This window comes from Equus przewalskii, chromosome 9 (genome assembly GCF_037783145.1).
Source record: "Equus przewalskii isolate Varuska chromosome 9, EquPr2, whole genome shotgun sequence".
Taxonomy (NCBI): Eukaryota; Metazoa; Chordata; class Mammalia; order Perissodactyla; family Equidae; genus Equus; species Equus przewalskii.
Window position 1 is genome coordinate 38,360,070 of NC_091839.1, and position 21,486 is coordinate 38,381,555.

At 41.8% G+C, this 21,486-nt stretch overlaps 1 long non-coding RNA gene and 1 pseudogene across 1 annotated transcript in view; one reads left to right on the top strand and one right to left on the bottom strand.

Moving 5' to 3' along the window:
• The window catches only part of LOC139073715 (uncharacterized), a 68,883-nt gene that overhangs the window by 36,637 nt on the left and 10,760 nt on the right, over positions 1–21,486 (bottom strand). The window lies entirely within an intron of this gene.
• On the top strand, positions 11,861–12,276 carry LOC103558964 (RWD domain-containing protein 1 pseudogene; annotated as a pseudogene).

Genomic DNA, 21,486 nt, shown 5'->3' on the forward strand with positions numbered 1-21,486 from the left:
AATTCGACACCTTAAATTAGAGGAAAGATTCTCAGGTCAGGCTCAGGGTCTTCAAAGATGCATGAAAACTTGACCAGAACTTAGCACAGACCCCTGCTCAGAAAAGGCCTCGAATAAATATAAGTAACTCTAGGAAAATTGTGTATACTCTCAAAACTGACCTTCTTACCAAAGACGATCATCTTTATGAGCCACTGGTCTGGGGCAAAAAAAAAAAAAGTGACAAGTTTCTTCAGGATTAAACTTTTAAATTATTCCTGTTTGAACTGCTTCTTTTTTTATTTTTTAACTTTATTATGGTGCTAAGCTAAGAGGAGGTCATTTTATTCAGGTAACCCGTGATCTCCTACCAGCTTTATTCGCAAATATAAAACTGCCTAATTAATGCCAAATACTCTCAGTACCCATGTTTTACAACTACCTTCAAAGTCACATGAAAACCAGGAAGCCTGAGGCAAAGAGCTTACTGACTTCACCTTTTTCTTGGCTACCGTTTCAAGAAGCAGAAGAGAGAGGGAGGATCTGAGAGCACAAAAGAAGAAAAACAAAAACAAAAAACTATGTCCATACCAGGTGCAGACTCAGACGGCCTGAGCATGATTAAAGCAGGAGTGTAGAATGATCCTCAGCCGCCCTGAGGACTTCTGGAAGTGCTTAAAAATAGAAGTCATGGCCACAATTAAGAAATGTGTTCACAGCTGCTGCGGGGAGAAAATAGCAAATATTGCACTGAATAGACTCAGACACTTACACACACAGACTTCTCCTCCGTGGGATCTCTCTGTTTCCTCCTGACCATACCAACACCCAGGACTGCCCATTTAGAAATCAATAATTCAATCATCCCTAAGTATATATTGACTCTTTTCAAGAGACCAAGCTAGTATTTGGGGAGGCAAAGAAGTAGAAGTTTCTGTCCTTGCCCTCAAAGTGGTTCTAGCCTACCTGGGGACTTGACTCATACATTCGGAAAGAGGAAATGAACACCTCCAAGCAATTCCACCTGCAGGGCTTCCAGACCGAACATGGCCTGGAGCCCAGGGGAGGGTCAGTTGCCCGCGGAGAATTTTTCCAACCTCTACGGGAAGACTGGCTGCCCTTTATTTATCATTTACCTTCTCTGAGCTTCCATTTCCTTATACTGAGGAACCTATGTGTAGTGAAAGGTTTATTTTATAAAGTTGACAGGGCAGTGTATGTCCTAAATAAATAGCCACTTTTATTATTATTATTATTATTATTATTAAGTAATATCTCCTAGAAGAAGAGCTTCCTGAAGGGTAAGGCAATGTCTTGTGAGTCCCACCCTGGAACTGAATTTCACTTACCTACGCTCACCAATAGATCCTAAATACTTCATGAATTAAATAGAAGTTTATTTGCCATCAGGCTATAATCGCCACAGGTAACGTTCTTTGAGACTCTGAAACCGAGTTCCCAACAAAGCCAACATTACTTATGGTTAGCAGACGAACTTAGCAGACAATTGGGAGCCATCCCATGTGTGACTAGTGTCCACCAGCAGACGACAGGAGGCAGACTGATGAGATAAGCGATGTGTGCTCAGATCAAAGTCAGCAGCCAGGGGGTTTGGATGATGCAGGCCCCACACCACTCCCAAGACAAGACTCCAGCTCTGTAATTTCAACAGTAGCCTTATTTTTCTTTGCGTGAAGGAGCCTCTGGGAGAGAGGCCCATTGTCCATGGGTTGTGCTGTGGGCAGGAGCACTTTCTCTAATTCCTCTGCCCTGGGAAGGCACCTTCTCACAGGCTTCACAAAGGAGGGAAATTGCTTCCACTAGTTTGTCAGTGTTATTTTTTTTAAAGTAAGAAGAAAGAATTTCAGTGATGTATATGCTCATAACTTAGCTAGTAAAATGTCAGTTACTTAAAGTGATAATGCCTTTCAAATGTTTGAGGATGTTTTAAACATGTGAAGCATCTTCATGAAAAGGTCGTAAAAATAGTGAACAATATATTGCTGTGGAAACCCCAAAACAAAATTCTAACTCCTCTGCCCTGGGAAGGCACCTGCTTTTAATTAGCACAAAAACTAGCGCCACTTGGTGTGATGAGCAACTACTCTGGGACTCGGAGGAGGGTGTGATCCCAGAGGGGGCTGGGGCTCCAGGAAGGTCATTAAAGGTATAGGATTTGAACTAAGCCTTGAGAAATGGTTTGTATTCAGCCACGTGGAGAAGAGGCGGGCCTGCCTGAGAGAAAGGACGAGCAGGATGGAAGTTCTGCTGCCTTCACCAAACCTTTCCCAGAAAAGCACCATTTCTGTTGAGCATAAATTAAGCCATGGACGTTAGCAGTACAGTTCAGTCCGAATATCTGACGTCTGCCTGGCTGTTTACGGCTGTCTGCAACATTCGTCTATCTCAGGGTGTACAGATTGAGAGGGCAGAGAACTTGTCTAACTAATCCTTGATGATAATCCGGAGCTATGAAACACTAGGAGTACGTGGGTACTTACTAGAAACTTGTCCTCTCAGGGCAGAAAGACACACAGCCAATACTAACCTCTTGGCCTGAGTCCAAAAATGATTTGTATGATGGTGTTATATCTGCCATACTCGAGGTAAAAAGGTTCAGGCATGGCAATTTCCCACTTTGTCTTGCAAATCCTAACAGCAGGATCTCCAAACTCAGGCTCTTTATAAAGGCTCTTTATGTGATGGAGTTCTGGCCTCTAAATGCTGGAATAACAAACCCCTAGGACCGTCTTTACACACCTCCTCCCATTCCTATTCTACTTCTTCCTTCAAAGCACCACCAGCCCCAGGAATTGTGTCAGTCCCACTAACCTTCTCCTGACCCAACCACAAGCCTTCATCTGGTGTCCGGGCCATGCTGGGACTTGCTGGAGTCATTCTCAACATTCTTTTCCATTCCTCCTTGCGAGCACAGGGCCTTGGCCACTCATTGCCATCTTTAAGACAACGGATCCTCCATGTGATTTCACTCAAAAGGTATAGATTATGCAGCATTTTGCTTCACTCCTTCCTACTGCTCCAACCATTGGCCCAATTTTATTTATCCATCCATCAAACTCATTGAGTATTTACTATGTGCCAGCCACTTTGCTTGGCATCCGGGGAAACATGAGGCAATCTAAGACTCAGAAACACTGTTCTTAAGAAGTTCTCACTCTAGTGGGATTTGAGAAAACATTTAAAGATGACAAGGACCTACAAAGACCAAGCAGGAGTAGAGAGGGTGGGAACACAAGCACAGGGACCGGAGAGCAGAGCGGATACTCAGGGAACAATGTCACCCACCCGTCTGTAATGCTGAACTGGGGAGGCATTCCATCAAGGCACACAGGTCCTTATGGTGAAGAAAAGCTTCAGAATCTCTAACCAGGAGGGTCTGGGGTACAGCTACTGACTGGGGAATTGCTTGAAGCTGTGTGAACGCACACACCATTGGACTTAGATTGTAGCTGATTTCAGGTCACTTGTGGGGGCTGATGGAGATGCAAGGAACAGGATGAGGCCCCACCACAAACCATCCTTTGGGGCCTAAACAAAATACTTGGATATGAAGAAACTTCCTGAAAAAGAAAAAAGTCCTCTACATTGGCGTTTTTCTAACTTTTCTTGGGAAAAGAAGCATCAAGTCTAAATAATTCTAAGTCCAAATACTTCCCCAACTCTGAGCTGGCAGCCAGAATTTAGGTTTGGTAAAATTTGAGGCTCTCTTTAAACTGGAATTCAAAATGACATTTGGGCTGATCTCTAAAGACCCAAGTGACCATCACAACAGAAAAGCATGTGGGCATTAAAGTAAATACAAAGACTTTTATTACATATACACAAGAACGTTAAGTGAAAAACAACAAAGCGGAAGGCAAAACAGAATATACTCACCAACTAGAGTCCTGGGGCAAAAGCGTGCCCTGAATTGGATCAGAAGTCATATAATTAGCTGGTTTGTTTTTTTTTTTAGGAAGATTAGCCCTGAGCTAACTACTGCCAGTCCTCCTCTCTTTTGCTGAGGAAGCCTGGCCCGGAGCTAACATCCGTGCCCATCTTCCTCTACTTTATACGTGGGACGCCTACGACAGCATGGCTTTTTGCCAGGCGGCGCCATGTCCGCACCCGGGATCCGAACCGGCGAGCCCGGGGCCACCAGGAAGCGGAACGTACGAACTTAACCACTGCGCCACGGGGCCGGCCCCTGGCTTTTTAAGTTTATGGATTTTTTTTCCTCTGTGAAGCAGTTAATAATAATATGGAACTCATAAGCTTCATGAGCCAAACACATCCCCAATACACAGGGATACCAGCTTATAGAAAAGAAGCCAGAGGATAGTGGGCCACCTGAGAGAATGAACACTCCTAGAAACTTGGTTCAAACACTCACACCAGACTTCAAAACGAATTGACATGTGGTTAAGTTTTACGCCAATAATTAGTGGATAGGGGCATGGGCAGAAGGGAAGATCACTTACAGCCAAAGAGATTAAATCTCTGCACAGCCCGGCTGTATTTTGAGTTGATAATTTGTGATCTCTTAGATCTTATGATGAAAAATGGAACCAAAAACCTGTGATCTATTTCTGCCCAAACTCCGGGAGCCGTCCGTCTCCCGGGCCAGGTTGCTGAATGTGTCCATTCAGGTTTCAGTGAATGCAGTCACAACCCCTTGGCTGGTCCTCTGACCTTGCTGGTTGTTATGGTAACTGTGACCCCCTGGCCTCTGACGGTTAGTTGCTGCCATGGGTCTCTCTTGCTTCAGGGCCCCGTCATCCTCATTGGCACTAGGGAGCTCGGCTCTGTGACCACCCCTCCTAGCATCAGCCCCAGCCTGCAGATGAGGCAACTACCGAACTGCTAGGGAAGAGGGTGCCCCTCTCACCAGCACATTCCCCGAAGGCCTTTGTGAATCTCTTTTGGCTGTGACAAACAAATGACAGGGAGAAATAACTGGGTTTAAGTCATTTGTGTCAGATCATACTGTGACTACATTTAGCTGCTCATCATTTTTATATCTAAAAGTTCATTCCAATTTTGGAAGATAAATGAAAATCCCACTTGTGTCTGGGAGTATTAATTATTTGCATAGCACTGACAGGCCTCATCAGGTTTCTTCGACTGTCACCAGCTTGACTCACCTCCCCGACTAATGCCCAATTACTCCATCAAGGCTGGAACACAGGGGCAAATTGTATGGACATAAGGGATTATATTTTTCTTTCTTTCAGAGTTATCTCTGGACTCAGGGTCTAAATCTCTTTAATTTTTCTGGTGCAGTGATAAAAGATGCTCTAAAGATACACAGCCTCTCTTTGGTAACCCTTCACACTTCAAGGAGAAGCTGGGAGTTGTGAATTTCTTCCCAATTGTACGGTGCTCTGCTGGTGGTGTGCCTTATGGCAAGAGTATGTCTCAGCCTCTCCTACCTGTTTCAATGAGGATATTTTCTCATTTTCCTGATGCGTAGGAGTCACTCAGCTAATTTTTGGATTTCTTTCAGAGATAATTGCTCCACAGGTAGCTGTATATTCAGTGTGTCCATGGAAGGAGAAGAGTTCAGGAACCTCCTATGTTCCCATCTTGGTTGACCCTCTCTGGAAGTACCAGAAGTGTCCCGTTGGGCCTGATTGTGATATGTTCATTATGCATTACCCACTATTGCCTGTAGCTTAGGTTCTTAATCATTGTGGGAAAAGGCAAGGTGTGTATAAACAAGCAAAGTCGGCTCATGCCATCTCTACCCCTGATACCAGCTTAACACAAGGTTGACATAAGGGAAGCCATATATAGAAAGGAAGCCATATTATAACTTTGAAAGACCTCTGATTAACTAACCCAGCTGGATACGTACCCTCCAGGAGCTATACCTGCTCTGTAGATTCTATCGCCCCTGCTTGCGTATGTACCTCCCAGCTGCGATAAGGCAATAACTTTGTTATTCTGAGTTCCTTAGGAATGTGATGACCCCTGGACAGAGTTTCTATACTGGTATCTGTCATCGATGACAGCTGAAAGTTCTGGTGTGGTTACTCCCAGTCTGTAACGCCAGGGGATCAACATTCCTGATTCTCTCCTCTATAGTCCACTAGCCCTATATAACTGTCTCAAGATTCTGTACCCCTTTAAGATGGTTCTTGAGGATGCTAGTCCACCGTCTTCCTATGAGCTAGCTCATCACTTAATACAAGTTCTTTCTTTACCACCATCTTGCCTTTTGACGGACTGGCTTTTCTCTTGCAGCAAGCAGATTGTGCCCTTTGCACAGTAGCACCCCGAGACATAGTTTAACGTGCTCTTTTGGAGATGACTAAATCTTCTAGACAAGTTGAGAGAGCGTCACTTGCCGTGGCAGGCCTATGGGGAAGGCAGTGTGCTGAGAGTATCTGTCAGCACCCCCAAATCCCCTTTCCCCTTCTCCTTCTCTGCCCAGGGGGCTAGGTGATGAGCCACATGAAAGGGCCCCTTTGCCCTCCAGCTACTAGTGGGCTCGGTGAATGGGGGGTGGCAGGAGATCAAAGAGACAGGGACATGGAAGTACAGGTATTTATTTCCCTGGCTTACTTCCTGCGGGGTGGCAAAGCTCCTCAGGCCCCAGCTCCTCTCAAGACAGCCTCTCTATATGACTCTCTGCCTGGTAACCCCTCTCCCTCCCTGGCCCCTTCAGGCCTAGGCTGTTTCTAGCCCCGTACTGGATTCCCCAGTAGTTCCCCTAAACCCCGCCCACAGCTTTGTAAATAGTCCCTTAACTAAAACCTTCTTGTTATCCTATTCTGTTTCCTTCTGGGGCCTTGACTTACATAGCAATTAATATAGTAATTAAAGTACTCCTTTAATTACATCTGGGCTGTGTAACGCACCTACAGGTAGGGCTTCATAGACCATTTTGCTTTTTCAGGTCCTTTAAGTCCCTATCACAAAAGAAAAGGGAGAAGACTGACAAAACAAGTAATAAAATGTTTCAGCCCCTGATACGTGCTGTGCAGTTGGGGAAAACAACATGCTCTACAAGCACATGTGAGGAAGACCCACTCAGGCCAGACCCTAGAGCATGGGGAGGATTTTAATGAGGTGAGATAGCCCTTACCTGGATCAGAGAGCCTTCCCACCTATATTAAACTATGCCAGACACTGCCGGCAACTCAAAGCTTCTTCTGGTTCCAAAACAACTCATGTCAAGGGGAAGCATATGAAACCCAGAGCCTCATTCATTTATTTATTGAGTGCCTCTATGTGCCAGTCTAAGTGATGTTCTAAGTGATGACCTCACTTCCAAGCATATCTTTCACCCCTATATTCTCTGGTCATGAACCTAAAGGCAAGTCACTCATCAACAACATCATCATCATCATTCTCATCATCATCAACTCTTACCTGCCATTAGACTGTTTTCTCACCTTCAGAGCCACATCTTCAATCTTCTATCATTAAGGACTCTTCCTTCTCTTAAGTTTTACATAAGGTACCCCAATACCCTACTCTCTAACACAACCCTCACTTTCAGCTCTCTTGTGTTCTCATCCCCATAGGGCCCTCCCTTCCACTTCATAGAGATATCTAGGATTTTCACCTCCTCTTTACTTCCATTCATCTTTTCCTCTTGGATCCCTTTCCTTCCTAGCTATTGTCCCAAGCTGCTAATTGATCTCCCTGCTTTTAGTGTCTCCATCATTCAAATCATTTTCCACGCTGCCATTAGGAGGATGTTTCTAAAATTATCTCTACTCATGCCACTCCTCAAAATCTTAGCAAGGTGTAGCAATCTTGAACTATTTCCCCTTCTTTAAACTTCATATGATGTCTTCGGCCTTGGCAACTTTGGCTCGTGTTGTGTTTTCCCACCCAGCATGTTTTTCCCTCTTTCTGTCCTAGTGAGCTTCTATGTAACCACAGAATTCCAGTCTGTCATCGCCTCCACACCTTGGCGCATGAGGCTGAGGAAGAACTTAGAAGAAACAAAATATTTAGTGGAGATTTTATGTTTCTTCAGTAGGATGATTAATGAAACTCTCTCTTACAGATCAATACCTTGTCTAATACTGCTTTTGTGAGCATAGAGTCTTCCAGGAATAATCATGATGGGTCCAGGGTTCTGCCTCTGAGCTGGCACAGGTTGACATGGCATGTTCCCAGGGACAGAGGACAAGTGACCTCTGTTGCCTCTGCTATATCCCTACTCCCATTGCCCTGGGGTTCATAAGCCCCCCATCACTTGCAGTATACTAGGGCAGCCTCTCTACCTGAAAATGCTTCATGCATTTGTTTGCTTGTTTATGGTCTGCTTTCCCCACTAGAACAGAGATTTTTGTCTGTCACTTATTTATTTACAGCACCTAGACTATTTCCAGGAACTTAATACTTCAATAAATATTGTCTAAATGAAGGGAGGAAGAAACCCTCTTAACCCTTCTTATAATCACTAAGTCATGAATGCCTCCAGGTTAAAAAGGCAAGGGAAATTTGGATTACATAGCTAAAGCTCAAATTTGTCCATGTCACTTTGCTTCTCACAAGTTTCAAATGCTTCTGTGCTTCTAACTGGGTATGATATAAATGCCGTTCTTCCCAACTTGATCTATAGATTCAATGCAATCCCAATGAAATTCTTATCAAGTTATATCATGGATATTGGCAAACCAATTCTAGAGTATATGTGGAGAGGCAAAAGACCTAGAATAGTCACACAATAATGAAGAAGAAGAAAATTGGAGGACTGATGCTAACCAGCTTTAAGACTTACTCTAAAGCTACAGTAATCAAGAAGGTGAGGTGTTGGTGAAATAATAGACACATAGATTACTGGAACAGAACAGAGAGCCCAGAAATAGATCCACATGAATATAGTCAACTGATTTTTGACAAAGGAGCAAATGCAATACAGTGGAGAAAAGATAGTCATTTCAATAAATGGTGCTTGACATCTGTACATCCACATGCAAAAAAATGAATCTAGACACAGACATTACACTTTTCATGAAAATTAACTCAAAATGGATCACAGACCTAAATGTAAGACACAAATATATAAAACACCTAGAAGGAAAATAGGCAAAAAAACTCAATGATCTAGGGTTTGGCAATGAATTTGTAGATACAAAAACAGAGGCAAGATCCATGAAAGAAATAATTCATAAGCTGGACTACTTTAAAATTAAAATTTTCTGCTCTGTGAAAGACACTTTCAAGGAACATTAAAAAAAGGAGCCACAGACTGAAAGAAAATATTTGCAAGAGACATATCTGGTAGAGGACTATTACCCAAAATATACAAAGAACTCTTAAAACTCAACAATAAGAAAACAAACAACCTGATTAAAAAACGGGCCAAAAATCATAACAGGCACCACAGACAGATGGCAAATAAGCACATGAAAAGGTGCTGCATATGGTATGTCATTAGGGAAATGCAAATTAAAACTACAACAAGATACCGGTACACACCTATCAGGATGGCCAAAATCCAGAACCCTGACAAAGGCAAATGTTGATGGGGATATACAGCAACAGGCACTCTCACCCACGGTTGGGGGGAATGCAAAATGGTACAGTCACTGTAGGAAACAGTTTGATGGCTTCTTACAAAACTAAACATACTCTTACCATATGATCCAGCAATCACACTCCTTAGTATTTACCCAAACGACTTGAAAAGTTATGTCCGCACAAAAACCTGCACACAGATGTTTATAGCAGCTTTCTTCATGATTGCCAAAACTTGGAAGCAACCAAAATGTCCTTCAGTAACTGAATGGATAAATATCCATTTGGATATCCATCTGGATAAAATCCAGACAATGGAATATTATTCAGTGTTAAAAAGAAATGAGCTATCATGCCATGAAAAGACATGAAAGAAACTTAAATGCATATTACTAAGTGAAGAAGGCAATCTGAAAAGGCTACACACTGTATGATCCTAACTATATGACAGTCTAGAAAAGGCAAAACTATGAAGCCATTAGTGGTTGCCAAGGTTTGAGGGGAGGAAGAGAGGAATGAACAGACAGAGTGCAGAGGATTTTTGGGGCAGTGAAACTGCTCTATGATACTATAATGATAGATACATGTCATTACACATTGCCCAAACCCAAAGAATGTACTATACCAAAAGAGAACCCTAATGTAAACCTTGGACTTTGGGTGATAAAGATTATCAATGTAGCTTCATCAATTATAGCAAACATCCCACTCTAGCAGGGGAGAGCTATGCATGTGAGGGGACAGATGGTAAATGGGAAATCTCTGTACTTTCTGCTGAATTTTGCTGTGAACCTAAAACTGCTCTAAAAAATAGTCTGTTCAAAAATATCTCAGTTCTGGATCTGCTAAGCTGAGGAACAGAACTGAATCCCAGGAACTCCATCCCTCTGGCACTCCTTGGGGTCATACCATCTGGCCTTTCCTTGTTATATTTCTACATGACTCCTTAACCTAATAAAATTTACTGCAAATGAGTTTTACTTTACCTCAGCTACTGACATTGAGTGTCTTAAAATACCCCCGCTCCCTCCACCCCCGCCCCTGTGCATCCGCCTGGGGTAGAAACAGCCCCAGCTGAGGAGACTGGAGGGCTCCTGGGAGGGTCCAGGCCAGGAACTAGATCTGTGTCTCTGCAGCTCCTTGTCCTGCCAGCATTTCTCTAACACGCTTCTCAACGTTCAGGAGAACATAAGAAAATGGCAGGCACAGCTTACGTCTCAGTAAACTAATCTAGTCATCAAGGCAGGTCATTCTCTGGAGGCAATGTAAAACTAGGTGTGCAGACCAACATATCAGCAACTGCAAATAAACCAAGCAATACAGCTTGTGCTTCGAGGTTAGAAAGGGTCAATCCCAACACATGCAGGATGCTGTTATTTCCAAAGTGAAGTTAGACGTAGCCAGAATGTTAGTGATAATAGAGGATGGGGTAGATAAAGTTGCGTTTCCATACTTATCATTCAATGAGTTATGAAAGAGCCTGGAAAAAAATGCTGAAATAGCAACAGGGCATTGAAAAACAAGAACAAAAAAAACCCACTTTCCCTATGACAGAGCAGAAAGGTCTATTTCTTATATGGCTCTGTGGACTGAATATCTGTGTCCTCCCAAAATTAGTTTATTCAAACCCTAATTGCCAATGTGATGATATTTAGAGATGGGGCCTTTGGGAGGTAATTAGTTCATGAGGGTGGGGCCCTCGTGGTGGGATGAGCACCCTTATAAGAAGAGACCTTGCTTCTGCTCCCTCTCTCTACCATGTGAGGATAGAGCAAGAAGGCATTGCAAAGCAGGAAGCAGGCTCTCACCAAAACCCAGTCCTGCTGACACCCTGAGCTTGGACGTCCCAGCCTCCAGAACTGTGAGATATGAATGTCTGTCGTTTAAGCCACACAGTATGTGGTATTTGTTACAGCAATCAAACTGACTGAGACATATGGATTTATAAAATATCAAAGTATTACATGCACAAAATTAAAAATCAAAAGCAAGCGTGAGAGCTGACATGCCTGGCTCCAGTCGTCCGTGTCTGGGCAAGCCATGGGCCTTGGTGGGGCCATGATGACCACTTGTATCAACAAGCAGTGCAACCAGCTGGAAACTCCGGAGTCCATCCACTCCCACTTTTTTATTTGATTGCACAGTGATCCATCCCTTCTAACAACTAGCCTTCCAAAACATAAACGGACTCTCCTCAGTCCACCTTCTCTGGTGCCTCACTCGACAAGATCCTGCTAAGTATTATGAGTTTCACCATTCTGTACATCTAAGCCTGGAGAAAATGGCAAACCGTCCTGAAGAGCTCAAGTTTCCCATACATGAAGTATTATCCCAGAAAAAAGAAGAAGATTTCTCAGACGTTTTAAAATTATTAATGTTACAAGAAGAGGAAAACGATATGTTAACAATCTTTGATTAAGTGTTGACTGTGCAAGAAAAAGTAAATGAAAGAGTCAAACAAATAAAAATTATAAGAAAGAAAAAATGAAAAAAAGAATGAAGGTAAGCAAAAGAAGCCAAAAAGCAATTAATCCATGGCATTTCTGTTACTATTGAGAATTTCTTAAGTTGGAAGGCAAAGTTTGATACAGAACTCTTGGAAATTAGAAAGAAATAGATGAAGAAAGAAGAACAAGTAGGAAAAAAATTAGCTGAGGGGAAGCTATTTGAAGCAGATGGTAATCTTGATGCACCTAGTATCCAATTCTTGGAGGATGGTGGGGACAACATGGAGGTCAGTGAATCTTTGCTCCAGAAAATGGATGGCTCGAAGCTGAGGAGGAAGAGGACGATCCAGAGACCCAGACAACTTGACTGGTGGTGTCCTCAGGCTCATGTCCCCATCTGTAGAGAAGCTCGAATGCTTCATCAGCTGTGGCTATACTGAGACGATTTTCATTTTGTTTTCTTTTTTCCTAAGAAAAAGAATTTTCAGGAGAATATTCTTTGGATGACTTTCACTATCGAACTTAGTAAACTGACTTTAAAAGTAAAAAGGATGATAACAAGAGCAAGAAAAACCATCCCCTGTCTTTCCCTTCCCTATCCCAAATAGATTCATGTCACCACCATCTCAACCAGGATACAGGACAGTTCCATCACTCCCCAAAACTCCCCTGTGCTAGCTTTTTATAGTCTCACCCTCCCCCCACTTTACACTCTAACAATCATTAATCTGCTCTCCACACTATAGTTTCGTCTTTTCAAGAATGTCATGTAAATGGAATCATCTGGCATGTAATCTTTTGAGACTAGCATCTTTAACTCAGCATAATACCTTTCCGATCTATTCAAATTGTTGCATGTATCAATAATTTGTTACTGATTACTGCTAAGTAGTATTTCATTGTATGTACATACTACAGTTTATCCATTCACCCACTGAAGGGCATTTGAGTTGTTTCCAGATTTTCGCAATTATAAATAGAGCTGCTATACATATTTGTGTACAGTTACTTCTCTCTAGACTAAATATCAAAGAGGGGGATTATTGGGTCATAAGTTTATGTTCAACTTTACAAGAAATGTCCAAACCCATTTTCTGCCCTCAGTGAATGAGAGTTCCAGTTGCTCCATATCTTTGTCAGCACTTGATATTATCAGTATTTTTTATTTTAGCTATTCTAATAGGTGTGTAGTGGTATCTGTCATGGTTTAATTTACACTTCCCAATGTCTGATAAGTTTGAACATCTTTTCATGTGCTTCTTTCTTTCTTTTTTTCTTTTTTGGGCACCTGAGCTAACATCTGTTGCCAATCTTCTTCCTCTTCTTCTTCTTCTTCTTTTCTGCTTCTGCTTCTACTTCTGCTTCTGCTTCTTCTGCTTCTGCTTCTTCTGCTTCTGCTCTTCTGCTTCTGCTTCTCCTTCTCCTCCCGCTTCTCCTTCTCCTCCCGCTTCTCCTTCTCCTCTTTATCCTTCTTCTTCTTCTCCCCAAAGCCCCCCAGTATATAGTTGTATATTCTAGTTGTAGGTCCTTCTGGTTGAGCTCTGTGGGACGCCACTCAGCATGGACTGATGAGCAGTACTATGTCTGCACCCAGGATCCAAACCAGCGAAACCCTGGGCCACCAAAGCAGAGTGTGCATGGTGCTGGCCCTCATGTGCTTATTTCTATCCTTATATTTTCTTTGGTGAAATACCTGTAGATCAATTTGGAGAGAATTGAAATCTTTACTACATTGAGCCTTCCAATTCATGAACACGTTATGTCTCTTTATTTTGTTTTTTAAGAGAACATATTTAGAATTTCAACTCTTTTAAAATTGTTAAGGTTTGATTTAAGATCCAGGATATGGTCTCTCTTGGAGAATACTCTATGTGCACTTAAAAAGAACGTGTGTTCTGCAGTTGGATGGAGTGTTCTATAAATGTCAGTCAGATTCAGCTGGTAAATGATGTTCAGCTCTACATCCTCGCTGAGGTTTTGTCTGTTGGTTCTAACTATTACTGAGAGAGGAGGGTTGATCTCTCCAACCATAATTTTCTATTTGTCTATTTCTCTTTTTAGTTCTGTCAGTTTTTGCTTCAAGTATTTTGAAGCTCTGTTGTTAGGTACACACACATTTAGAACTTTTATGTCTTCCTGGTAAATTGGCCTTTTTATCCTTATGTAATCAATATGGCATGTGCCTTTTCATCCCTGGTAATTTTCTTTCCTCTGAAGTATACTTTGACATTAATATCACCATTCCAGCTTCCTTTTTATTAGTTTTTGCATGGTATATCTTTCCCATTCTTTAACTTTTAACCTACCTATATCATTATATTTGAAGTAAATCTCTTATATACAGCACATAGTTAAGACTTCTTTTATCCATTCTAACAATCTCTGTTTATTAATTGGTGTATTGAAAGGTTTCCTATTTAATGAAATTATTGATATGTCTAGATTTATGTTTACCATTTTATTATCGTTTTCTGTTTGTTCTCTCTGTTTCTCGTTTCTGTTTCCCCTTTCTTGCCTTTTATTTATGGGGGCGTTATTTGAGCACCTTTTATTCTATTCTAATTTATCTATTATGATTTTGACAGTATCTCTGTATAGTTCTTTTTAGTGATTGCTCTGTGGATTACAAATACATGCTTAATTTTTTACAGTCTATTTAGAATCAATATTTTGTCACTTCACTTGGAATATAGAAAGCTTAACACCGTAAAGTTCCTCTCACCTTGCCCTTCTGTATGTTAGAGGTATTGTCTCAAACATTACATCTACAAATACTGAAAAGTTCCTCAGAAAATGTTGTACTTTTGCTATCAACCATAAAATATATTTTAGAGAACTCAAGAGGAGAAGAATAGTCTATTATAATTACCCAAATATTTACCAGTTCTATTGCTCTTACTCATTCTTGATGTTTCAAGTTTCTTTCTGGTATTGTTTCCCTTCCATCTGTGAAATTCCTTCTAGCAATTCTTTTAAAGCATGTCTGCTGGTACCAATTTCCTTAGTTTTTCTTCATCTGAGGATGCCTTTATGCAAATTTTATTCCTGAAAGATATTTTTGCTGTATACAGAATTCTGGGCAGACAATTATTTTCTTTCAGCACTTGAAAAATGTTGTGCTGTTTCCTTTTGACCTCTATGGTTTCTGATGAGATAATCATTGTCATCAAATCATTGTTCTCCTGTACATAGTGGATTGTTTCTCTCTGGCTGTTTCAACAAATCTCTGTCTTTGATGTTTCATAAATTTATGTATGACGTGTTTGGGCATGGATTTCTTTGATTTTATCCTATTTGACTTTGCCCCACTTCTTAAGTTTGTAGGTGTGTATCTTTCTCCAAACATGTGAAGTTTACAGCCATTATTTCTTCAAACCTTTTTCAGCACCACGTTTCTCCCTCTGGGAGTCTGATGACACAAATCAAGACCTTTTATTGTTATCCCATAGGATCCCGAGGTTCTGGTCTATATTTTTTCCAAACTTTTTTCTCTCTGTTGTTCAGATTGGATAATTTCTACTGATCTGGCATACAGTTCACTATTTCTTTCCTGTGTAATCTTCATTCTGCTATTGAGTCCTTCCAGTGAGTTTTTTATTTTGGTTATTGTGTTTTTCAGTTCTAAAATTTCCACTTGGTTGTTCTTTATATCTTCTATTTCTATTTTAACTTTTTATTTTAGCTTTATTTTTAAAAGTGTTCATGATTGCTCCTTTGAGTATTTTTATAATATCTTCTTTAAAGTCTTTGTGAAATAATTTCAACATCTGTGTTATCTCATCATTGACACCCATTGTCTTTTCCCAAGCAAATTGAGAATTTCATAATTCTTCATATGCCAAGTAATTTTGGATTGTATCCTGGACATCTTAAATATTACCTTATGAGACTCTGGGTCTTATTTAAATTCTATGAGAGAAAGTTGATGCTTTTGTTTTAAGAGGCAGTTAACCTTGTAGGGTTCAAGTCATAAGTTCCAGCTACTTTCTTTGTGCTGTGGTTCCAATGTCAGTTCAAGTTTCAAAGGCTTTAAGTGCTATTCAGCTCTATCCTGTGAGTGTGTCATCTAGTGATTAATCCGGGACCTGGGAAGAAGTCTGTTAGCTCAGTTCTCATAGTCTCTGGAATGCTAATTAGAAGCAGATCCATCAAGCACAGGTTGGAGACCAGCCAAGGTATTCACAAATGGTTTTATGGGATCCATTTCCTGAGCTCTTCCTTCTCTGCTATCTCCTCAGTACTTTCTGGTTCTTTAAGCCTCCTTTTTTCAGTCCATCAGCCAAAAGTCACTCGCTTCTGTGATTGAGTCACATCTGGAGTCCAAATGACGAGAGAACAGAGAGAGGGTTTAAAAAAATAGGTTCTAGGAATAGCTCCTCCGGGATTCTGATTGGTCTGTGTTTTTGGGGAACTTAGAAAAGGAAGTCCGTGTTTGGCCCTGCCTCTTGGAACTGCAGCTCCACGAATGAAAAATGAAACTTCCCCTCCCGCAGAATTTTGGCTCCTGCAGTTTTCCACGCTGGCTGTTTTGCTGCTGCCACCCCTGCCCCCACCACAAGATTGCCTAGAGCCTGGAGTGAAGGTGAATGGAGAACAAGGAGAAGGAAAAAAACCTGGGCTGATTCTCTCAATCTCTGAGCTTTCAGAGATCCCTTTTCTACTCTTCAAGCCAGAACTGAAGGAATTTTCCTGGGTCTCTCTCTGTCTGTTCCATAGTGCTTACTTCTGAATTTTGACTGTCCTGAGATCAGACTGGGGATACCTGAGGAAAAAAATATGGCAAACTCACTGCTAGGTTGGTGGTACTTCAAGTTCTGATATTCTTTCCCAATCTGCCTACTACTGCAGGTGGAAGCAAAGGGCCATAGCGTCATCCCTTGAAGAGACTAACCAGCCACTTATTGGCAAGTTGACTTTATTCAGCCCTTTCCACCTTCCTTCAAAGGAGCAGCAGTTCATTCTGACAGGTAACCTTCCCTTTGCAGGCTCTCTGCTGCATTCTTCTCCAAGAATTTCCCTGAAAAGACAATCCAAAGAAAGCCACCTTGCCCAAGGCCCATGATATTCCTGGAGTCAGCTCACATCCAGTGACTTGTCAGGGTAAAAGTATACAACTGGGGCTGTCTTAATGCAAGGAAGACAACTCTGAAGGGTCATCTCAGCTCTAAAGTTCCCCGTGGAACTGACTGAGTTTTTGTTTAACTCCTTCCTTTGCCCAATCCTGCTTCAAGGGTTGATTAGAGGGCACTCTCCAAGACCTCCTGCACACAAATGGTCTCAGCGTTTGCTTCCTGGGGAACCCACCCTAAGACAGTAGGTCTCAGCGTGATACTCCCCTTGTGACAGGAACTGGTTCAGAAGTGGGCACGTGAGTCAAATCAGGTTAATATGATACAAGGGGACTTGTTCTGGGATCTTCTGGGAAATTTTCCCAATACTAGAGAGAACCATGGGAAAAGATGATCTCTCTGTCAAACTGAACCTGAACAAGGACATCAATGGCTCCAATTGCTATTGACAGGCATATTTTGACCCCAAGAACATCCAGTCTTAGAACAAAATTTATATTGTGATTAGCAGAATGATGAGATGGAAAGAACCTGAGTCCCTAATGATATCATTGAGTCACAAGATCAATGCACCCTGAAGGCCACCCCATTTTTAGATTTCTCATTATATGAGCCAATAAATTTTATTATTTAAAGCAGTCTGAAGGTTTATTTTTTATTTCTTTATTTCTGCTACTTGCAGCCAAAACATCTGTTACAGAGGTACATCTTACTGACTTTCCCTTCCCTTACTGCTTCTGAAGATTTTCATAAACATTGAAAAGAGCTTGAAAAACCCACAACCTAGACAACTGACCAGAAAATTGAACTGTGACTGAATGCACGTGACAGATGATAAGTTTTCTTTTCCTTTCTTTCTCTTTCTTTCTTTCTTCCTCACTCTTTCTTTCTTCCTTCCTTCCTTCCCACCTTCTTTTCTATAGGGAATTGAAGATACTTTTTTAAAAAAATGAAAAAATGAAACCTAGTTGAACAAATATATTTTACATACAAAAAATAAAACCCAGCAATATTTGCAACTTGGTTGAGGGAAATTGCCTTGCATTCTATTTTTAAGATCAAAGTACAATCTAGGCCATGATGTGAAATCTGGTATATAATTGGAATCTCTGAAAACTCCCTCTGTAATAGACAGGTGAAGACAGACACCTGGTAATTGCAAAGGGTATTTATATGCCTGTGGAGGAGGAAGAGAGAGATTTTTGCAAAACTACTTCAGAAGGAAAATGCCTGGAAAAAAGATGTAGTTCCAAAAGTGATTGCAATTTAAAAGACAAACAATCCATTATGACAATCCAAGAAAAAGTTCCTTACCCCCACACACGTAGTATCTTGACTGAAACTCTGAAGGTCAAAAAACTATGATTTTGGCAGGAAGGAAAGAGTTTTCACAAAGCAAACACTCTCCCTTTCATAGAGAATGCCACATTTGCCCTGCGTCAGTGTTCAAGGCTCTGGCTGCAGAACACTGTGCTCTGATTTTAACTACCATGAGAGTCTTTCAAGTCTGCTGAATTAACCAGGTTCTCCTCTTCCCCAGCGTTTCCCATTTCAGAACTGTTTCCTCAGGCATCTAAACCCAAAATCTAACAACTCCATCATTGTGGATAGCAGACAAAGTGTAGGGCTGGCCTTAGGAGGCTTTAATCCCAGATCTGCCCACCAGCCACCTGGGTAGCATTGGGCCAATCACTTTATCTCTCTCGGCCTCCGTTTCTTCATCTGCAAAATGGTCCCTCTGTCTCCACGATTATAGATTCCCAGGCAAATGAGAGGAGCTGTATAAATGCTGGAGTGGCTTGTACCAGTGATAACCCATTTCTCCGTCCACTCCACTAACCTGACCTTTCACAACTTAAAGGCTTAGCCCAATTTACAGCCTACAGTTTGTCAGTCTCTTATGGGTAAGCTGGAGGGACAGAGGATTTCTTCACAAATACCCAAGACAAAAACAACAAATCTTTTTCTTCCCAATCTGTATTCAACCTCCGCTTTACTTTTGGTGCCTTGAGAGTGAGCCCACATCATCACTGCAGAGGAGAAATGAATCAAACATCCCTGTTCCTTTTCTGCTTCACATTTTAGAAATGATCCCAGAGGTCAGGGTGTAACAAGTACAACTGATTTGGTGGTAAACACAGATTCAGGCATTGGTGAGTAGGGACTGAATGAACCTGGAATCCTTCAGACGCGTATTAATGAGGTTGGGCCTTCAAATACATAAAGATTAACTCTTAGTTCTGTAAGTGCTTACCTCAAACATCTAGCAAGGCCCTCAGGCTACAACATCAAAGCCATCCCCACGACTCATAAGACAAGGGCTAGCAGGACTGGCTCAAAAATGCAACCCCACAAAGGAAGAGTGCCAGGACCCTATGGAGTGCTTTGCAGGACATCTGGCCTGGACACATCAAAGATTCAATAAGAAAGAACACAGGGAGCAGAGGAGGTGGCTCAGGGCTGGAGTCTACTAAAGAAACACAGCAGGGAAATGCAATGCATTAACCTTGACTCTAATGACATGCTGGAAACAATTTAGGAAATTGGATTGTTGACTATGTGTAGGATATTATTGAATTAATTTTTCCATAGATATGGAAATAATATTATGATTATTGAATAGGAAAGCGAAAATGTCTTTGTTTACGGGAAATGCATTATTTAAAATCATATAGGAGTGAAGTGTCATGATGCCTGTATACGGGTATCAGATGGCTTACAAAAGGAAGATATGTGTGTGTGTGGCAAGATGCTAACAGCTGGTGAATCCAGGAGGGCAGCGTATGGGTGTTAACCATTCTGTTCTTTCCACTTTTCTGAGATTTGAATTTTTTTAATTTAAGAAAGGTATAAAACCCAACCAGATTTGGTCAGAGAGCATGTGGACTTCCAGGAGGTCTCATGGCTGCAGGGTCCTGGGATGTTTCTCTTTGCTTCCTGGGCTCCTAGCAAAAATCATTACTGATGCTTGTCATGGCCAACCACGTAACTTACAATTGCTAAGAAAAGGTACAGGGGAAATATTATAATCCACCATTCACAGACAAGAATACTGAAGCACGTTCAAGTTAGCTAACTTGCAAGAAATCGCTGCAGCAGCTACACTGATATTCTACCCAGAGCCCTGGAGTCTCTTTGCTCAGTTCTGTGTGTCTGTCTCCTGGCTCTGTTTGTTTCAGCAGCTTTCACCCACAACCTTCTTTCAAAGATCAGCCTTGGGCTGCCAGAGACACTGCACCCAGACTCCAAACTCCAGAGAGCCAGAAGAGCTGAAGAGTTTACATCTGGAGTGACCCACAGCAATGGCTGCCTCACCTGCTTCAGGAGACTAGGAATTCCTTTCATTTCAGTTTAGCCCCAAAAATAAATCCTCCCTTCATTGTCGTCGTTGTGCTTATGAAGCTCAACTGCTGATTCCCAAAATCAAGCCACTTCCTTCCCAAACATCCCTATATCCCACACACATGCTTGTCATTTCATCCCACGTTGTCTTGGTTGCCTTGGAGGAGCAGGGCTCCAGGATAAAGTCCCATAATTATAGGTTTGCGCTATGTTCAGTCGACTCTTGCAGCCATCCCATGTCAAAACCCGGGACAGGCAATCAGAGGCCTTAAGGTATCCCCTTGGCTCTTGAACTATTTAGCTCTTAAGGATCTCAGGTAACATGCTAGGTATGCACTTTGTGGAAGAACTTGCAATGCTTACTAATTTTTAAGTATCATTTGCTTGGAAGGGGCCTTGGAGGTCATTTAAGTTGCTTCTAGTGACAGTACTTCAGCAAGATAGCTGGGTCTGTATTGTGACCATCTAAGTTGTCACAAAGTTCTTCCCTGTGAGGAAAGTGTGCGATCATTAGTGTCTGGACTGTGTGGAATCTGTTCTCACTGCTCAGGGATTTCTTGTGCTTTCTTTAAAAATCTTGGCCGAATCCCAGAACTAAGGTTAGCTGAATAGCTCACGTACTCTTTGAGTTAAACACCATTATTTTCAGGAGGTGATAACCAAAATAGGTACTAACTGGTGCAGCATAGAAGGCACCAACTAGGCAGAGTGGGTGCAGGCAGGGCTTCGCTGAAGCAGGATCCCAGAGGACTCCCGAAGCTATGGCAGGTATGAACCCTCCAGTAGCTAGATTGTGAGGTGGTCTGGGGCTCCTTTGGCAGCAGAGGAGCAGTTGGGTGAGGTTTGCAGCAACCGTTCTTTGCCATTGAGTAGAGAATCATTTCCATATTTAACAATGGTCACAGCCATACTACTGTAGGCCACCTAACCAGTTCTGGTTGTGTTTTAATGGCAGGACTAGTCGAAAAAAATTATTGAAATCATGTAAAAGAGAAGGAGAGAATGAATGAATGAATGCAAATGGAACATAAAAGCCAGAGTCTACATACAGGCACATAACAGACTCTCAGTCTCTCTTTCTCTCTCTCTCTCTCTCTCCCCCTCTGTCTCTCTGTCTCTCTGTCTCTCTCTCTCACACACACATTCACACACATACATACACACAA